Below are 20,460 nucleotides of genomic sequence, written 5' to 3' on the forward strand. Positions count from 1 at the left end.
GTGCTTTTAAACGCACAACATGCATTTTTAGTATAACGGCGCGCGGTGCTTTCAGCACCGCCCGCCGCAATGTTAAAAATGCAGAATGCACACACCTCTGTGGAGGGTGCATCCTAATTCGACGCACGGGACCTCCGCCATTATGGCGGACGGTCCCTTGCCACGACATTCTAATCGGCCCCTTAGTGTTGTGCACGAGCACGAGCCATTGCATTGATTTTGCTGCAGCACGAGTAGAAAATCTACTAAAGCGTCAGAAAAATGACCCAAGTGGTAGTCCTCTGACCGCTCCCGAATGCTGGCAACCTCCTAGAAAATGGCACTAGGGGACGACAAATCTCGCTCATGCTCGCCAGCTCACATATTTTGGAACCTTGGGTGAGAAAAATTCTGCCACACGCCGATAAGCGGAATTTGGCCAGAACTCCACGTTAAAAGAGTAACACAAAGTGGCCAACATTCTGGCAATTACGCCTGCGGAACAGAATATTTCGCCCACCCCTGGTAGTTTCTCATTTAGCGCTTCAATGACTGAGCTCTTCTTTGTGGGCCCACATTAAACGATTATATTTTTCCCCGAATCAATATTTTTTGTTAAAGAGGCATCCTCATTAGGATTCGACACCTGTGCCTGTGGGAAGTGTCAAGGAGAATAAAGTCATTTGAATATAATGCTGTTGGAAGGCTCAATTTCGTTTCAAAATGCGCGTCTTTTTAGTACCTTTCTGAAGCCCAGGGCATTAAACATTAATGCGGTCTCTGTAGATGAAAGGTGCGCGTTTAGCTCTGCAGGAGGCTGGAAGGTGCAGAGCAGAACTCTGTGGCTTTCTGCAGGCTGTAGCTGCAGGGAAGGGGAGAGAGGGGGCTCTGGAAGTCTTGCACCTCTCCCTGAACAACGCCCTTCAAACCTTGACTTCATTTTGTCGAAGCACAACCCTCTGAAGACGTCCATCCCAATATTCTCCTGTTGCGGACAGCTGTTAAACAAGTCCTCATTTAGTGTGAGAGCAGGACTTCATGTGTGATGTGAGTCCTCCTGCCTGCCATGAAAGTCCTTTCTTCTTGGGTACCAGTAGGGCTGTCCCAGGTAGCGGGCGGGCGGGCTGGCCCAGGTGGATGTGATCAGCATTTTGAGAATCCCCTGAAAACCGCTGATACTTATGTTGACGCAAACTCACCCCATCCGCTAACACTAACTTATGCATTGAGAGTTACTCTCACTCATGGAAACTCCTCAAAGAACAGCACCTACATGTATCCCATCGCAAAATAACCTCACTCACTATTGCATACTCACAACCAGGCACGCTAATCCCCAGTGATCCACACATCAGGTTAAAGGGCGCAATGCTTCAGCGCCACCACATTGGTAGCAACCTCGGATAAATACCATATACAATTTGCATGTGCAACGAATACTCATTTGCTCAGACCAAGACGTTCTGAGGCTCTTACACTCTTGTGCACTCATTCTAAAAATTCTATTTCAGCCAGTGATTATCGTTAACTTGTGTTTCATGCACTGCCACTTACACTCACTCGCTTTCACTCACTCCTACTCACTGATTCAGACTCATCCCGACTCACTGACACAAGCACACCCTCACTGTCGGAAACACACCCACCCTTCCTTACCAACATGCATTGACTTGCACAAACTCTTGTCGACAAGAACCATCATTCACTGACTTTCTCCCCAAGTCATATTTCCGCACTAAAAATAGTTAATTGCACTTACTGTTATTAACTTGCAAAAATAACAATTCACCCAATCTAATCTAAATACTCGCCCCCTTATTCTCAATCACTTGTACTCCAGATTCTGTCACTTACAGTCCCCCTCACTCACTGACACATTCGTCCTCATGTACGCACCCACACAAGTAGAGCTGTCAAGCAGTCCAGGTTCGGGGGCAGCTTTTGACCAGTCCTGGTTTTTCCGCCACCAGACTAAGCATGTAATGGCTCAGAGAGCTGTAAGTGTGATGGAAACAGGGCAACTACATGTCCCACCAGGCTGTCTGCTTTCCAACTAGGGCTGGCTGGAGAGCTCCTTCATGACATGGGGCAAATTAATACACAAAAAATCAGTCAGGGTCACTGAAATACAGTCATCTCACAATCACGCAAGCACACAAACACTCACTCCAAATATTCTCTGTTTTAATTAAACATACTCACTCGCTCTCGATCACTTACCTTAATGCACATATTTCCCACCACTGCCGAAAATACATTCACTCACCTTCATCGACAAGCTTCATATTATAGGCAGAATCGTTGGAATGATGTGAATCTGCGCCCACAGCGTTTCCCACATAATCCATGTTTGTTGCATAATCTGCAGATATTAACAAAAAAGTGCTCCATGTTTAAACGGATAAAAAGTTACAAACCCTCTGCAATGCATGCTGCCGCCCAATGCTCGTCCTTCGCAAAGCGTCACTGGCCACCTTTCAGTTGTTTATTACTGTATTTGGATGTGGAACTCGTACTAATAGTGTGAAACCTTTGCACAGGCCGTGCAAAAATGTCAAAATAATGAGCCAATGCTAATCACAAAATATGCTCCATTAAGTTACATAATTTGTGTTTTCTTTCTGTATACTTAGCCAATCCTACTGCATAATCCTACTGGCCAGGGTTATAGGGTGTTCGGATACTTGCCAGGTAGGTCCACGCTAAACAAGTCCTAATACATACAAATAAGAGATAGTAGAAAAATAATAATGTATCTATAGAATAACACAGTCTAAGCCTATAACATATTATTTACAATTCCATATAACAGACTAAAATATGTTTTAATGCATACACGGAGCATAACATAGAAGTGACTCAACACATAGCATTGCATTGCAACACACAACAAGTACACTTACTCAGAATGGTCACAAATACTAAACCCAGCACGCGTGTTCACAGAAATGTCAAGCTAGTCCTTTGGGATTGAGGGGGCTTCCATAATTGTTGTCAACTGTGAAAGAAGAGGAGGCTGTGACCGCCCCGCGCGCGCGGTTTCCGCTTCCATTTCCTGGCCCGCTCGCGCCTGTGGTCGCCGGTGACAGTAACACATTACCGCTGCCATGCAGACCCCCTCTCCAGCCCTATTAAAGTACAAAGGAGCAGCGTTTTCCCAGCTCCACCGCTGAGAATTTATTACATGAGCTGCCCTTGATTAGGGCAATTTTCTGCTCTCATCACTGGAAGAGTAGATGTAGCCGACGTGTCACATCAGAGGCAGGGATGTGCATTAATGGTGGGCACAGTAAGTGCCCAGTAATGCCAGCAAATTGGCACTAAGATCTGTCTCTCAGAGATGCTCATTGAATTGGGCCAGAAGCGCCAATTTTTTTTCTCCCAAATGGCGGGATGGGGCGGCTGCTACCTAGGAGGCACCAGAATAAGGCTCCCCAGCCACCAGTGGGCCGAAACAGCTTCTAATGTGGCCCCCCAGCCTTCGGTCCATGGCGGTGGGCTTCGGCACGCGGCGTGACGCCATGCCCGCCGCAGAGCCTTTATGCCGGGATGCTCTCGGAAGCCCGGGACCCGCGCTCCTTGCTTCCAGCTCGGTGGTTGATGTATTGTCGGGCGCAGACACGGAGCCTACAGTACTTGACGGCGAGCGATTTCCTTTCAAATTGCTCCCCACTATAGCCCCGCCGCCGATAGGCCTGTTTGTAGAATGTAATTATCCATGGAAAAGCAGAATATTGGATGTCTTACGCTGCATCGGCTGCAATGAAAAAAAAGGCAGGGATAGGATTAATATTGAAGTTCACAGAAAACATGTTTCACCTCGTTATACAAAGCGAATGTCTGGGAATCCAAGCGGAGCAGGTTTTTTTCCCCTTTAATTCTCATCCTCCTCTCCACCTCCGCCCTCCAAGCAGCTGTTTTGTTATCAATTTCAGCAGCTTCTCAATCAAAGCCGGGTTTGAAAAAGGCAGGTTATTGAAAGACAGCTTGTAAGACAGGCTTTTTAACAGGTTTTGCACCCCGTTTTCATGCGCTGTAGACTCTTGGAAGTGTTGTTTTTTTAATGTATTGTCCGCTCTGCTCAGTGGGAATCATTCACCCCGTAAGAGGCGGTGTAATGTGGCTGGGATTCGGGCCTGTGATGTCTGTTTAATCTTTCAGTAGTCGCTGTGCTGCTTCTGGCATTAATAGGATGGTTTTCCGAAGCATTTCTAAGTCGTTTTATTCGCTTTTGGATTCGTTTGGCAAAAAAGTGATTTGTCACAATTTCATTCGTCTGGAGCTGCAAGCGAGAGCTTGGTAGACCCAGAGGGGGTTAATGCCTGAGCAAGACACTGGTCCAAATATTATCACTAGCAAGTTAGTAAGATCCTACAGGACCAAAGCTTCTTAGAAGCAAATTGGTGGAGCTGGATTCGAGATATGTTGTGAAATCACATTTTTTGGGGCACAATTTTATGTATTTCGAATAAACATTTAATTAGAGGGCATGGCGCACATTCAAAAAGATGCACAAAATCTGCAGAAGGAAAGGAGTGGTTGTCTGCTATGATTTTGCTGCGAGCCAGGGGCCTCATTTATGAGGCCTTGCGTCAGTTTTGCGCTTCCGATGTGTCACTTTTTGTGACGCATCGGCGGCGAAAAACATGCCTCCGGTTGCGCTCTATTTACAAAGTGACGCATCTAAGCAGATGCTTCACTTTGTAAACCCCTGCGCTACATTATACCTGCATCAGGTATAATGTATGCAGGGGGGGCGTTTCCCCGGAAAAAGCTTCGTAGAAGTGACGCAGTGAAATCTATGAGATTTCACTGCGTCACTTCTAGGACACCGTTGCGTCAAAATCTTGCACCTGCCTAACAGCAGGCATAAGACTGACGCAAGCCCTTTAAAGGAAGCATTGCTGGAGTTGCGTCACTTTTGTGACACACTCCAGCAATGCGTCACTTTTGCGCTTACAGATACGTCAGAAATACTGACGTATCTGTAACTCCTTGCGACATGATGCGTCATACATTAAATATGACGCATAAGGTATGTCACAAGGAGAGCGCACTAAGAAGTGCCGCATCGCTGCTTTCACGCGGCGATGTGTCATTTCTCATAAATGAGGCCCCAGGTGCCTAGGCCCAGACCCGCTTAACCATAACTGGCTCCGACCAGCCTTGGCCATTTGGGACCCGGCTCCTTGCGTCAAGGCTCATTCCTAGCCCTTTCTTTCACCCGCTCTTTTCTTGCTCTCTTCTCACCCCTTGTGCCCCTGCTCTAGTTGGCTCCTTCATTTTCACCCGCAGTGCCTCTATTTCACATTTTTTCTTGTCTTTCTCTCACCAGCTTTTTGCTACTCTCTTGTTTCCCGGTTTCACTTATTTTTGTCTTTCTCTCACCCACTTTTGCTGCTCTCTTTTCATCCTTTGTGCTAATTTTCAGAAGTGTCCTTCAGTTGTGCTCCTTGCGGACCTCCCGGGGCTTTTTCCCATCTCCCAACTCTGCCCACTTTTTACCTACTCTTCATGCTTCTCCATCTTGTGCCTCTCCAGTCCTGCCCATCACCCCCTGCACTTTTCCCCTTTCCTAGGACCTATTTAATGGTGGCCATTGCACAACAGGCGAGGCAAATACAATTCAGTTCAGCCGCGGCCCGTGGTGGGAGTTACGGTGGGGCAGGAAGGCAGGGCGGGGGAGGGACAGATTGGGGGGTGCTAAAAACCGGAATATGGATTATTGGAGGTAAATAAACAATTTAATTAATAAAATGAATTGCGTATCTCACGCGATGAAGGGAGCGCTACGAAACCACATTACACTAGTGAAAACAGGGAAGCCTTGGGTCCTGTACTCCCCAGATTGGACCACCCAAATATTGAAATCACAGAAAGGTGTGAAGTGAGGTTTTTTTAAAATATTTGCGATAAACCTGAGACCACTAAAATGAGCTTTTTGAGCAAATATTCTGCTTAGTTTTGATACTTCAAAAAGACATTCATAAATCAATTGAACATGTCTTTTAAAAGGAAACACCACTTTAGTAAATCACACAACTGCAACACATTTGTATGAGTGATTTAGAACCATTTCTTTAGTGAGATAATTTATACAACACATACATAATACGAAAACGTTATTTGTGACAAAAATGTATACAGCAAACCAATGACCACAAGACAAACATCGATAAATTATGTGTGCCAGCCTGAAATTAAACCAGTCCTGCATTTGCACTGAAAACACAAGACGGACAATTCCTCATTCAAAGACACATGGATGGAGTAGGGAGAGCACGAGAGAGCCAATGTGTGGATGGATGCACAACGCTCCCCTCCAGCCCTCTCTACGGCTCCCTATTTTTTTCCTTCTTTCTCCCTGTCTTGTTCTCTTTCAAGCCCTTCTCTCGCCCTAGCTCCCTCTCCGTGCATCCCTCCGCTCACTGTCTCTCTTGTGCTCTCCCTCACTCACTCCTCGTGCATCCCTCTGCTCTCACTGTCTCTCTCGTGCTCTGCCTCAATCCCTCCTAGTGCATCCCTCAGCTCATTGTCTCTCTCGTGCTCTCCCTCTCTTCCTCCTCGTGCAACCCCCTCTCGTTGTCTCTCTCGTGCTCTCCCTCACTCCCTCCTCTTGTATCCCCCTCTCATTGTCTGTCTCATGCTCTCCCTCACTCACTCCTTGTGCTTCCTTCCACTATCATTATCTCTCTAGTGCTCTCCCTCACTCCCTCCTCGTGCATCCCTCCGCTCTCATTATCTCTCTAGTGCTCTCCCTCACTCCCTCCTCGCGCATCCCTCCGCTCTCATTGTCGGTCTCGTGCTCTCCCTCACTCCCTCCCTCCTCGTGCATCGCCCCTCTCATTGTCTGTCTCGTGCTCTCCCTCACTCCCTCCCTCCTCGTGTATCCCCCTCTCATTGTCAGTCTCGTGCTCTCCCTCACTCACTCCTTGTGCATCTCTCCACTCTCATTATCTCTCTAGTGCTCTCCCTCACTCCCTCCTCGCGCATCCCTCCACTCTCATTGTCTGTCTCGTGCTCTCCCTCATTCAATCCCTTCTCGTGCATCCCCCCCTCGTTGTCTCTCTCGTGCTCTCCCTCACTCCCTTCTCGTGCATCCCTCTGCTCCCATTGTCTGTCTCGTGCTCTCCCTCACTCCCTCCCTCCTCGTGCATCGCCCCTCTCATTGTCTGTCTCGTGCTCTCCCTCACTCCCTCCCTCCTCGTGTATCCCCCTCTCATTGTCAGTCTTGTGCTCTCCCTCACTCACTCCTTAGTTACAACAAGGGGTGGTGATGGACAGAGTCTCTGAATTAAGCAGAGTACTCTCACCCAGTCAAAAGATCAGGGCTAGATCCAACACCGTTTTTTAGCTCATTGCACCATCCCAGTTTCAGAACCTGGCTGTATGCAAATTAGTCTGTCCCTGGCCCAGTGCATCATGGGAACAGGGCAGACCAGACTACAAAAGCCAATTCTTACACTGGGAAGGAAACAAGCTTCCGGGGACCGGTTTCTGCCATTTCAGGCGTCTTCGGCCCGGCTTGCTTGAATCCTGATGGTGCAATGAGCAAGGGACTCACATCTGAGTATACCCTTCCACGCTTAGGGTGGACAAAATTAGTTACAACAAGGGGTGGTGATGGACAGAGTCTCTGAATTAAGCAGAGTACTCTCACCCAGTCAAAAGATCAGGGCTAGATCCAACACCGTTTTTTAGCTCATTGCACCATCCCAGTTTCAGAACCTGGCTGTACGCAAATTAGTCTGTCCCTGGCCCAGTGCATCATGGGAACAGGGCAGACCAGACTACAAAAGCCAATTCTTACACTGGGAAGGAAACAAGCTTCCGGGGACCGGTTTCAGCCATTTCAGGCGTCTTCGGCCCGGCTTGCTTGAATCCTGATGGTGCAATGAGCAAGGGACTCACATCTGAGTATACCCTTCCACGCTTAGGGTGGACAAAATTAGTTACAACAAGGGGTGGTGATGGACAGAGTCTCTGAATTAAGCAGAGTACTCTCACCCAGTCAAAAGATCAGGGCTAGATCCAACACCGTTTTTTAGCTCATTGCACCATCCCAGTTTCAGAACCTGGCTGTATGCAAATTAGTCTGTCCCTGGCCCAGTGCATCATGGGAACAGGGCAGACCAGACTACAAAAGCCAATTCTTACACTGGGAAGGAAACAAGCTTCCGGGGACCGGTTTCTGCCATTTCAGGCGTCTTCGGCCCGGCTTGCTTGAATCCTGATGGTGCAATGAGCAAGGGACTCACATCTGAGTATACCCTTCCACGCTTAGGGTGGACAAAATTAGTTACAACAAGGGGTGGTGATGGACAGAGTCTCTGAATTAAGCAGAGTACTCTCACCCAGTCAAAAGATCAGGGCTAGATCTGTCTCATGCTCTCCCTCACTCACTCCTTGTGCTTCCTTCCACTATCATTATCTCTCTAGTGCTCTCCCTCACTCTCTCCTCGTGCATCCCTCCGCTCTCATTATCTCTCTAGTGCTCTCCCTCACTCCCTCCTCGCGCATCCCTCCGCTCTCATTGTCTGTCTCGTGCTCTCCCTCACTCCCTCCCTCCTCGTGCATCGCCCCTCTCATTGTCTGTCTCGTGCTCTCCCTCACTCCCTCCCTCCTCGTGTATCCCCCTCTCATTGTCAGTCTCGTGCTCTCCCTCACTCACTCCTTGTGCATCTCTCCACTCTCATTATCTCTCTAGTGCTCTCCCTCACTCCCTCCTCGCGCATCCCTCCACTCTCATTGTCTGTCTCGTGCTCTCCCTCATTCAATCCCTTCTCGTGCATCCCCCCCTCGTTGTCTCTCTCGTGCTCTCCCTCACTCCCTTCTTGTGCATCCCTCTGCTCCCATTGTCTGTCTCGTGCTCTCCCTCACTCCCTCCCTCCTCGTGCATCGCCCCTCTCATTTGTCTGTCTCGTGCTCTCCCTCACTCCCTCCCTCCTCGTGTATCCCCCTCTCATTGTCAGTCTCGTGCTCTCCCTCACTCACTCCTTGTGCATCTCTCCACTCTCATTATCTCTCTAGTGCTCTCCCTCACTCCCTCCTCGCGCATCCCTCCACTCTCATTGTCTGTCTCGTGCTCTCCCTCATTCAATCCCTTCTCGTGCATCCCCCCCTCGTTGTCTCTCTCGTGCTCTCCCTCACTCCCTTCTCGTGCATCCCTCTGCTCCCATTGTCTGTCTCGTGCTCTCCCTCACTCCCTCCTTGTGCATCCCCCCTCTCGTTGTCTCCCTCATGCTCTCCCTCACTCCCTCCTCATGTATCCCCTCTCATTGTCAGTCTCATGCTCTCCCTCACTCACCCCTTGTGCATCCCTCTACTATCATTATCTCTCTAGTGCTCTGCCTCACTCCCTCTTCGTGCATCCCTCTGCTCTCATTGTCTGTCTCGTGCTCTCCCTCACTCCCTCCTTGTGCATTCCCCCCTCACTGTCTCTCTCGTGCTCTCCCTCACTCCCTCCTCGTGCATCCCCCCTCTCGTTGTCTGTCTCATGCTCTGCCTCACTCCCTCTTCGTGCATCCCTCTGCTCTCATTGTCTGTCTAGTGCTCTCCCTCACTCCCTCCTCATGCATCCCCCCTCTCGTTATCTCTCTCGTGCTCTCCCTCACTCTATCCTCGTGCATCCCCCCTCTCGTTGTCTGTCTAGTGCTCTCCCTCACTCCCTCCTCGTGCATCCCTCTGCCCTCATTGTCTGTCTCGTGCTCTCCCTCACTCCCTCCTCGTGCATCCCCCCTCTCATCTCTCTCGTGCACTCCCTCACTCCCTCCTTGTGCATTCCCCCCTCACTGTCTCTCTCGTGCTCTCCCTCACTCCCTCCTCGTGCATCCCCCTTCTCGTTGTCTCTCTCGTGCTCTCTCTCACTCCTTCCTCGTGCATCCTCCTCTCATTGTCTGTCTCGTGCTCTCCCTCACTCCCTCCTTCGTGCATCCCCCCTCTCCAGTGCTTTAAATGGGCCGGTACTCACCGGTACTGAGTACCGGCACTTCTAAATTTTCTGCGCTTGAGTACCGGAACTTTTTCTTGTCTCAAAGACAGTACCGGTACTCATGGAGCAGCAGCCCAACTTAATTTGGCTTCTAAAAAAAAAGCATGACACAAAGCTAACGAGTCTGTCTGCTTTTGTGAAGCACTGGAGTGCTAATCTCCCCTTAACATCTCCTAATTGAGCAATGCCCCTCCTCCTGTTGTGCTCTCTAGCCCGGGCTGCTGCAGGCACCTGGACACAGGAGATTCATTCAGCAGACCTGCACACTGGGCTATTGTGCTCTGTTGGCCATCCAAACACCATCGAAAAGTGGCGGAAGCTTTGTTTTTTTAAATTTCTTCATGTGCCCCCAGCTGTCCAGTTCCCTCCAACCCATTTGCAAGGTGTAAACGACTTGGTGCGGGACAGATGAAAGGCCAAAGTTGCATCTCACCCCTCTCCCTACTGATAAACACACTGCAGCCATAGCTTGTCAGAGCTTAACTTATAAAGAGGAGAAATAATATACATGCTTTTCCTTTAAAATGTAATTGATCAAGAAAGTTTGTGATATTGTGTTATGTATGTTTGATTTCTATAGCACTTTTCCAATGCTTGTGAGATCCAAGGCGCTATTACACTGGAAACAATTTAGGAAGGGATTTACACTCAATTAAAAGTAAAATATTTATGACATTAGAAAATAATTTTAGTGAACTTTTTTCTTCCTGCCTTTGAAACAATTTCTAACATAAAGCGCCAATGAAACGAAATCTTAAATGAAGAGTTTCATTTGGTCATGAGGTTTTAGCAATTATTTTAATTAATGGTCCCTTAGCACTACCCGTAGGCCCGCCCCCATGGCTCCACCCCCATAGCCCTGCCCACCCCTAACCCCGCCCACATCTCAATTTGGTGAGTATCTGCACTTATTTTTTTCCATTTAAAGCACTGCCCCTCTCGTTGTCTCTTTCGTGCTCTCTCTCACTCCCTCCTCGTATATCCTCCTCTCATTGTCTGTCTCGTGCTCTCCCTCACTCCCTCCCTCCTCGTGCACCCACCCTCTCGTTGTATGTCTCGTGCTCTCCCTCACTCCCTCCTCGTGCACCACCCTCTCGTGCTCTTGGAAACGAGCTCATCGCATCAGATCCCGTTGTTTGCTCTGAGATTGTTCCCATCCTCAGCGTGGGTTTGAATAAGCAGCCGATGATATCTACATATTGTAATGTGAGATAATGCGTTATTTAAGCTCTATCTGCTCCGTGTGCTGCGAGGTGCCTTCCGGAGACATGACGTCTGCTCCTCAATTTCCACTGCTCATCGTTCTTATATTACCAGCGATAGGCACACCTCATTTACTAAAGCTCCTCTGTCATCAAGCTGGGCTCCTCTGATGCCTGCGTAGAACAGGCTCCTATTGCCAGTGTTGGGCGCTCCTCTGTTGCCTGAGCTAGGCTCACCTCTTTTTCAGATCTGGACTCTGCTCTGCAGGTAATCTCAGGAGATCTACTGCCAGCATCGTCTGAATTGAGCTCTCCCTTGTTGCCAGAATTTCATTCATTTATTTTTCAAAAAAGTGTTGCTTTAATGGGAAGAAAGTAGAGAAATCAAAGATGAGACAACAGCAACCAGTGTGTTTCTCTCAAGTTACTTTCGGTTCAAACAGCAGATGATCAAGGCACATACATTAGCCAGGTGACGGCCGCGGACAAGGTCAGGCATTCATGGGGTGCAAACAGTGGCACGTGTCATCATACTAAATTATGAATAAGGTCGCCGGAGGAGAGGGCACAGGAGACAGCGCGGCGTGCAGCGCTAGGCCGTGATGACAGCGGAGCTCGCTGGCAGGAGCTGCGTTTCGCTCGATCAGTTCTCAGGGGCATGGCCATAATTTATAAGGAGAACAGGGGGCCAAATGCGTTTGGGTCTGGATGTTACCGGCATACGTCTCCAGTAGGTTTGCAACTGTTTCTGTCAGTAGGTTGTGTCTTTCAACCAAGTCTGTACCGAGGAAAGCGCCCTCCCACCTCAATGCACTGCCACTGTACGCTTTGCCAACAGAAGCAGCATCGACGCCAACTTGTTGGCACTAGGTGGGACATCCTTAACAAGGACAGTTTTGGGGACAGTTAAGTCACAGTTTTCCCCTATACATTTGTTAGTCTCCAACCAGAAGGAAGCCACCTTTGGGCGCAGCCGTGCGAAGTGCAAATACATAGCCCTGTCTGTGCCGCGCATGGAGCAGGAGGGACTCTCCAGCACGCCCACCCTATTTAGCCGAAACAGCATGAGGTAGACTTGGTGTACATTTTCGACGTGTATAAATGCAGCCTGTAGTTGGGGGACAAGGTGTAGGAGTGAGCGGAACTCGCAGAGTTTCACTCCGTGGAATTCTGCTGCCCATTCCACGGAGTTCCGTGAATGGGTGGAATTAGGCACCTTGCACTGCTCGTGCAAATTTCGTGCTGATTTTTATCACTTGGAGCTCATTCTGTGCACATATGGCACCATGCAATGTGCCAGAAGGCACTGGTTCTCGAGTAGATTTTCCACTCATTCAGTAGCTTTCTGACCAAGAACGGTCACGACCGCCCACGTTGGGGAAATCTCACTTGGTGCCCTCCTAGCAGTAGCAACCGAAAATCATGCTAGGGGATACCATATCTCACTCAGCAACTTATGGTTGGTGAGCTGTGCGCTAGAAACAACTCCACCATGTGGAATTTGGATGGAACTCCATCTTAGAAGCGTTAGGCAGAGTGGCCAAAACTCCACTGGAGGAGCGGGATTTATCGCCCACCCCTAAGCTCATCTGGGCGTAGCTGACCTTCAGTTGCTCATCAAATATAGCACAAGCCAGGGAATGTTTTCAGAGTGAGTGAGCATTAGGTGCAGTAACAGATGCCCAGTCCTGCATGACGGAATATAGCCAAGTAATCAGCCGCTAGATGGGGGTAACACGATCAAGCTATCGAGCATTGCAAGGCTAAGAGGCTTGCTTGGGTAGTTGCTATGCAATTCTTTGCATGTGCTCCTCAGCAGGTAGTAAAGCAATGTTTTCTTGGGAGTGCATTTCACCCTGCTGCCCATAGCCTGAAGTGTGACAAACTTCCATTGGAGAATGGATTTCCCAGCTCTGCCAAGCCAAAACTCCGGAAGTCACACTAGTGGCTATCCAGCATAATAGCCAAGGACAGGTAATGGCATCGGTGCAGTCTTCTAGAGTACAGGTAGAACAGCCTGGCCCTTCTCTGGAGCTAGTCCAATGCCCATATCATGCATTTGACAGTGTCTACTTCGCCCAAGGGCACTCTGGGGACAAGCAGAGAGCTATTTCTAATGGGTAGGGTTTAGCAGCATCCACCTCAATGGCAGCATGAGGTAGAAACCCCCTGGGGAAGAGCCAACGATGGGCAAACTGAGCCTTTGTGCAATAGTAGTAGAGCTCAAGATCGGGTGCACACAGCCCCCCATGTCTGAACAGCAGCGTCAGCATCTCCCATGCCAGTCTAGACTGTCTCCCAGCCCAGGCCAGGCTGACCGGCAGTAACGGAGGAAAATGCCCTCATCAGTGGAATTGGGACGTTGACAACAAGATAAAGAAATTTGGGCAAGATGACCGTTTTGATAAGGGCAATCCTACCAGCTTTATCCATAGGGGAACACAGTCCTCCAGCAGGGTCATTGCTCTGCCATAGTTTTTCAACCAGCTCTTGCTGAGGTCTCTGCTGATCTACATACCCAGATATATGATTGGGGAGTCATTCCAGTGCAGCGGAAACACAATCTCAACCAAATCCATGGCCGAGGTCAGTGAGAAGATGACTGTTTTATCCCAATTGATATGGATCTGAGAAAGTTCACCAAATCTGAGGAACTCCCGCAGCAAATGGGTGAGGTATCAGGCAGAATCTTAGATCTATACAGTCACATCATAAGCGTTTTTGGAGACGATCAGCCTGGAAGCAATTCTACAGCGATTGCATAAAAGACAGGAGACAAAGTGCATCCCTAACAGGTACCCTACTCTGAGAGACAGACAACACCGTTAATGCGCAGACAAGTGGTTGGTTGTTCATATAGCAGCCAGATCCACTGAAGGAAGGAAGGGCTAATCCTGAGACTGCTAAGGAGGAAAAATGTGGATGCCCACTCTAGGGAATCAAAGACCTTCGTGGCCTCTATGAGCACCTGGATGTTTTGATCTGAAGGTCTATTGTGTGGAGCAGCGCAAAGATGGTGCATAGATTGTTGGTTGTCGATCATCCTGGGACAAACCCAGATTGTTTCAGGTGGACAATCTATGCAGATGCGTCCCGTTGTAAAGCCCTGCGCCACATGAAACCTGCGTCAGGTTTCATGTGGGCTTTTCTTCACAGGGTGGGCGTTCCGTCGTAGGAAAGCCTTGTAAAACTGACTCTGAAATCTACAAAATTTCACTGAGTCAGTTTTATGATGCCGCTGTGTTAGACCCTTACACCTGCTTAAAGAAGGCATAAGGAGTGACGCACCACGTTAAGTATGGGTGGCCCCTGTGCATTGCTGGAGTTGTGTCGTGCTTAAAACATGACTCCAGGGGAGACTCGCAAGCGCGTCAACCAAGATGGCCGCCGCCACCGGAGCTCCGTGATCCTCGGAGCTTTTAATCTAATTTAACGACGATTTCTTGTCAGAAACTCAGCGAAAATACCGGCGCTTGCCTCCTGATATATATTTTTTTTTTTTTCCAATCTTTATTTCGACCATTAGGTCATAAAAGATATACATACAGTAAAATCACATGAATTTTATCAAATTTCATAAAACATCAATACAAGATTTTAAGATCAACACACACAATAAAAGCAATTATTTTTAAAAATTGAAGCGGTTCTAAAATCTACCCAGCATTTTTTAAAAGACAATTACGCGTGTACCAAACATTCGTAAAGAATTTGGAAAGTGCAAAAACGGTAGGGCCAGAAACATCGGATTTTAATATCCTGTACATAGGTTTGTATTCCCTGCCACCCAGATTCTTAATCAAGGGAAGCAGCCAATACTTTCTGGCTGCCTTATAAGCTGGGCAGAAAAAGACCACATGCAAATCATTTTCCTCTTTATCAACGCAAAGAGGGCAGTACTTAGTCGAAGGGACTTGTGACCAAGTACTTGAAAAGGAGCGGAAAGGGAGTGTGCCGTATCTCCACTGGAGAAATAACTTTCTGGAGAGTATCGGATATATGGGATCAAAAGCCTTCTCAAATCTGTAGAGATCCTTGGTTTGGAGGAATAAGGAAGAGAGGGACCCCTCTATCTGGGTCGCTAAGACCCTTGTCCTTTTGTGTTCATGATAGAGAATCGCCAGGGATCTTTTAGAAATTCCTGGTGCTGCATTTGCTGGCTCAGTCCACAATTCAGGGAGCCCCAAATCAGTGCAAATTGACTGGATATTTTTAACCCAGGGGATACTGAGCGCCTTGGGGTGCTTTAGTAGTTCGGCCAATTCCGCCCTATAGTCGGCGAGATCAACGCCACTCCATAGCCTACGCCAGAAGGCAATGGGTCTTAGACTAATCTCGTTGGCAAGTGGCCGTATCCCTAGATCGAGCCTCAGAGGAAGGAGTGGGGTGCTAGGGGGAAGTGCGGTTATTTGTCTTATAAACCTATTTTCCGTAGAAGACAGGTTCCGACATTGGATGTGACCCCACAATTCAGCCCCGTACAAAATCGCCCCCCTGGCCTGGGCCTTGTATATCTGGATCAAGGCCCCCAGTGGGCGGTAAGTCGAACCGGTCATCATCCGGGATATGCCCCCGGTAATTTGGACTAATTTAAGGTTAGCCCTGCTCTGATGGGTCACCCAGGTCATATTTTCATTGAGCGTCACGCCGAGATATTCGAACGTGGAAACTCTTTCCAGCCGCACTGCTCCCAATTGGGGATTCGGGCGTTGTTTGGGGCTCGGATTCAATACCATATATTTGTTTTTTGTGGTGTTGATTTCCAGCCCTCTATCCTGACAGAAGGCCACAAAGGCGTCAAGTATCCTTTGGATGCCCATGGGTGTTTTAGAGATCAACAGCGTGTCGTCCGCAAACATTATTGCGGGCACACTGTTGCCATTTAGTTTGGGGGCATCTGTATTATCGGTGTTATTAAGATGGGCGATTACCCCGTTGACAAAGAGGCAAAACAGGGTCGGCGCCAGCACACAGCCCTGTCTTACCCCTCTGCCAACGGGGAATCTGTCAATCAGTTCCCCCAACCTCCCGCACCTCACCTGGGCATAGTTATTATGGTGCAGCCTCTGCAAGGTCAGTAAAATATCTGGTGGTACGCCCATCCCCTCCAAGATGATCCAAAGTTTTCCCCTGGGCACGAGGTCGAAGGCGGCCCGTAGGTCCACGAAAATCGTGTACAGACTGCCGCCCTCGAACCTCGCTGTCCTCCAATAGACCAGATTCAATCTGAAGACCTGGTCGACAGTCGATACCCCTTTCCTAAATCCTGCCTGGTAGGGACTCAGGGCGCCCACCTCCTCTATCCATTCCTGGAGCCTATTCAGGAGAACCCTGCCGAACAGCTTCTGCGCTACATCTATCAAGCTGATAGGTCTGTAGTTGGCTGGGAGGAGGGGGGATCCCTTTTTAAAAATCGGGACCACCTCCGCCCCCAGCCAAGTACTAGGGATTTCCATCCCGCCAAGAATACCATTGAAAAGAGCAGCGAGGTAAGGCACCCAGACGGTGGGCTCCTGCTTGAACAGATCTCCAGGTAGCCCATCCAGTCCAGGCGCCTTCCCCGAAGCTAGGCCTGTAATAGCAGCGGTGACCTCACTCAATGTTATTAAGTCCGCCTGGGGGCCCAAGTTCTCAGGTTTAATTAACGTAGGAAGTTCTCCGGGCTCAGCACTATATAAGGACTGGAAGTGGTCCTGCCACACTCCAGGGGCTATGTTAGGCTCTACTGCCGAGTTTAAACTCCCTGATCCCCCATTCACAATTCTCCAAAACAGGCGTTGATCTTGTATTGCTAAGGCCTTTGTGAGCTCTTCCCACTGGTCTACCTCCCATTCTATTTTGGCCTGAGCAAGAAGCTTCTTGTACGCTTGCCTGCATTGCTTAAGGCGTTCCCCTCCTGTACCCTCCTTAATTGCTCCAAGGAGTTCTGCTTTGGCCCGTCTACAGGCCGCATTATACCATTGTGTTTTGCCTTGGCACCCCGCCCTTAGCTTTCGTAAGTTGCGAGTGAAGTGGGGTGCCGCGACTTTTATGAGCTCCTCGTGGGCATTAAACAGTTTGCTCCTTATATCTATTTTATTTACCAGATTGTCAAGATCCGCCACAGTTTCCAAGATAGGGGTAATTTCTGCATAAAACAGTGGGAGTTTATCCTTATTTGTGACCATCTGTTCCCACCTAATTCTTTTCCTAGTGTTCTCTAGGAGGAGCGTGGGGCGATTCTCTTCCTCTTGGGACACAGGAGCCTGTGGTGCTGGATGAACAAGTTCTAACTCAAGGGCATTGTGATCACTGTCCATCCTATCTATTACCCTGAAATCCTGTATTGTAGGCCACCTCACTAATTGGACCAGGACATAGTCCAAATGAGACTCTCTTCCCCGGCGGTTATAGGTGATTTTGCCTGGTCTGTCGGACTTGATTCGCCCGTTACATGCTCTGAGTCCGAACCTTAGCGTCAGGGCAGTAATTTGCAATGCCAGTGGGGTCCAGGCTTTCGGAGATGGCACATCAACCCATGGTATTGCCCACCTATCTTCTTCCTCTGATGAGAACCCTTCCTGAATGCCGGGGAGTGGCTCATAGTGAGAATTAAAATCCCCACCCACCACATAATATGAGTCATCCGACAAATCAGATAAAAAGTTCGCAAGTTCATCAAAGGTCGGTGATTCTTTTGCCTTCCCCATCGGCCTGGAATAGATGTTGACCAGCAAGAGATTAGCTTTATTTGGCCATGTTAATAAGACCCCAAGGATGTCATCAGATTTAAATGGGAGCCGTGTAGCCACACAGCCCAGATGAGAAGCAACCCACGTCGTGAGGCCCCCCGACGGGCGGCCTTTGCCTTCCCACCTAGCAGAAATGTAAAATGATGAGTAGCCTTGGTGTCCATAGTCCTCTCTGGCCCAAGTTTCCTGGAACATACATATGTCACCAGTCTCTATATACTTAGCCCAAGCCGGGTCTTCCATTTTGTTAGCTAGACCCGCGATGTTCCAGGAGATTATCTTCAAATGTTCAGGGGTGGCAGATGCAATACCATTAGGATTGGGAGAGATGGATCCAGGCTCCATTTCAATGTTAGGGTCTGTAGCGAGGGCAGCAAAAGCTGCGTGTGGCGTCGGGGATCTCGGCGCGCCGTTGCCCACAAGGAAAGGAACCATAGTTGTCCCCTCAACAACAGCTACCCCATCAGTGGCTAGGTGAAAAGATTCAGTTCTGCCGTGGTCTGGAACAACCGGGTCATTCAGTGGGCCAGAATTTGGCCAGGGGGGCACAATGGAGATATATATCCTTACCTGTGGTGCTGTTTTTGACGAATTTCTACGCCGGAAGTGTTTTTCTCCAGCCTCCATGGTTTCTGCTCCCAGCTGCTCCTCCAGGTATTGCCGGAATTGAGAGCCTGGGGGCGGGGTATTATTTATGACAGAGGCTGGCTTGGGCCTAGCTCCGCCTACTGTTCTGTTTAGCTGCTGCACCTGGGATTTTACAGAGTTTTCTGTCGTTTTTGTCCTTATTTACTACATTTTGCTCACATTTTGAGGCTATTCTTCCTCATTCTATTTATTATGCGTTTTAAGGAATACTTTTTCACCTCAAAATGGATTCTAAGAATTCTTCCACAAATAAAAGGAAGCAGCAGGTTTCCCCTCCTCCAACCAAATCTAAGGTGGTGGAATCCTCAGAACCTTCTTTGGCTCTAATTTTGTAGGAAATTAAAGCCCTACGTCTGAATACTGACACCATTGCCTCAGAAGTCAAAAATGTTCGTAAAGATATGGCTTCTATTTCGATGAAGGTGTCAGATAATGTCATTAAAATTCAAGGTAACAAAAATAAGTTGGACGCATTTACTCCTTTAATGGCCAGAATTATTCCAATGCACAATCAGCTGCTGGACTTGGAAAATCGCAATAGGCAATATATTCTTCGCATTTTTAATTTGCCTGAAGAAGTTGAAGGGACCAATTGTAGGCTCTATCTTGAATCTCTTTTGCCTGGTCTCTTGAATATCAAGTTCACAGAAAAATTTGAGATTGACAAAGCCCATAGAGTCCCGTCACATCGCAATCCTCATCATACCAAACCAAGGCAGATGATATTTAAAGTGCTGCGTCATCATCATTTGGTTCTTATTCGAAAGGCTGTAAGAGAAATCCCGTCATTGTTGGTGAATGGAACCAAAATCTTCATCCATCAAGATTTTGCTAAAGAAACGGTGGCTATTCGTAAATAATTCTCTTCCCTTCGTCCACAGCTGAGGAGCCTTGGTTTCAAATATGGACTATTTGATCCTTCTACTATGCGGGTCTGGAAGGACAATGTCTCTAAATCTTTTCAGCGTCCAGAAGATCTTCGTCTTTTCCTTGAACAGCAAGCTCCTCCATCCATGGATACACAAGATCCTAATTCTTGACTTGAGTTCGCTGATTTCTTGTGGCACTTTTATGCATTAATTTCTTCATGAGCTCCAACGGTAACTGGCCATGCTTGAGGAACGGGTGTGCGTTTCCTTGTCTTTATTCATGTTGCTTGTTTGTACCTTATTCTCTCTTTTTTGTTTCTCCCTCTCCTATTTTTCGCTTAGAATTACTCCTTTAACCTGTCTTTCTCTTCCTTCTTCTTGTTCTTATTCCTTTCTCTCTTCTCTCTTATATCCTAATGGCTAATGTTCATAATATTAAAATTGTTTCTCTTAATGTAAAAGGTTTAAGACACCCAATAAAACGTTTGAAAATTTTAGATTATTTAGGTGCTTCTAAAGCTGATATTTGTTTTGTCCAGGAGACACACGTTGAAGATAAAGTTTTAAATTATATGAGCAAAAAGTAGGTAGACTCTATTGTCTCTTCTCCTGCTAAGGGTAAAAAGAATGGGGTCGCTATTTTCTTTGCCAAAAGATTGCATTGTCAAGTTTTAAATAAGATTTCAGATTCAGAAGGTAGATATATTATAGCCAAAGTTAAAATTCATGATTCCATTTTATGTTTGATTAATGTGTATGGCCCTACAGCTGATGATCCTGTTTTCTGGACTACTGATACGACTGAAGTTCTAAAGTTGGGGACAGTTCCTTTGATTTTTGGTGGGGATTTCAATGTTGTTGCAGATCCCTTGTTAGATAGATTGTCTACCACTAGATTTAGACCATCCAGGACTTTTCATGCCTTTAAGACTTTTCTTCATACCACCAAGTTAGCGGATATTTGGAGATTGCACTATCCCACTGGTAAAGAGTTCTCCTTTTTCTCCAATCCTCATAATTCCCACTCCAGAATTGATTAT

Source organism: Lissotriton helveticus, chromosome 3_1 (assembly GCF_964261635.1).
Source record: "Lissotriton helveticus chromosome 3_1, aLisHel1.1, whole genome shotgun sequence".
In the NCBI taxonomy this organism is placed as follows: Eukaryota; Metazoa; Chordata; class Amphibia; order Caudata; family Salamandridae; genus Lissotriton; species Lissotriton helveticus.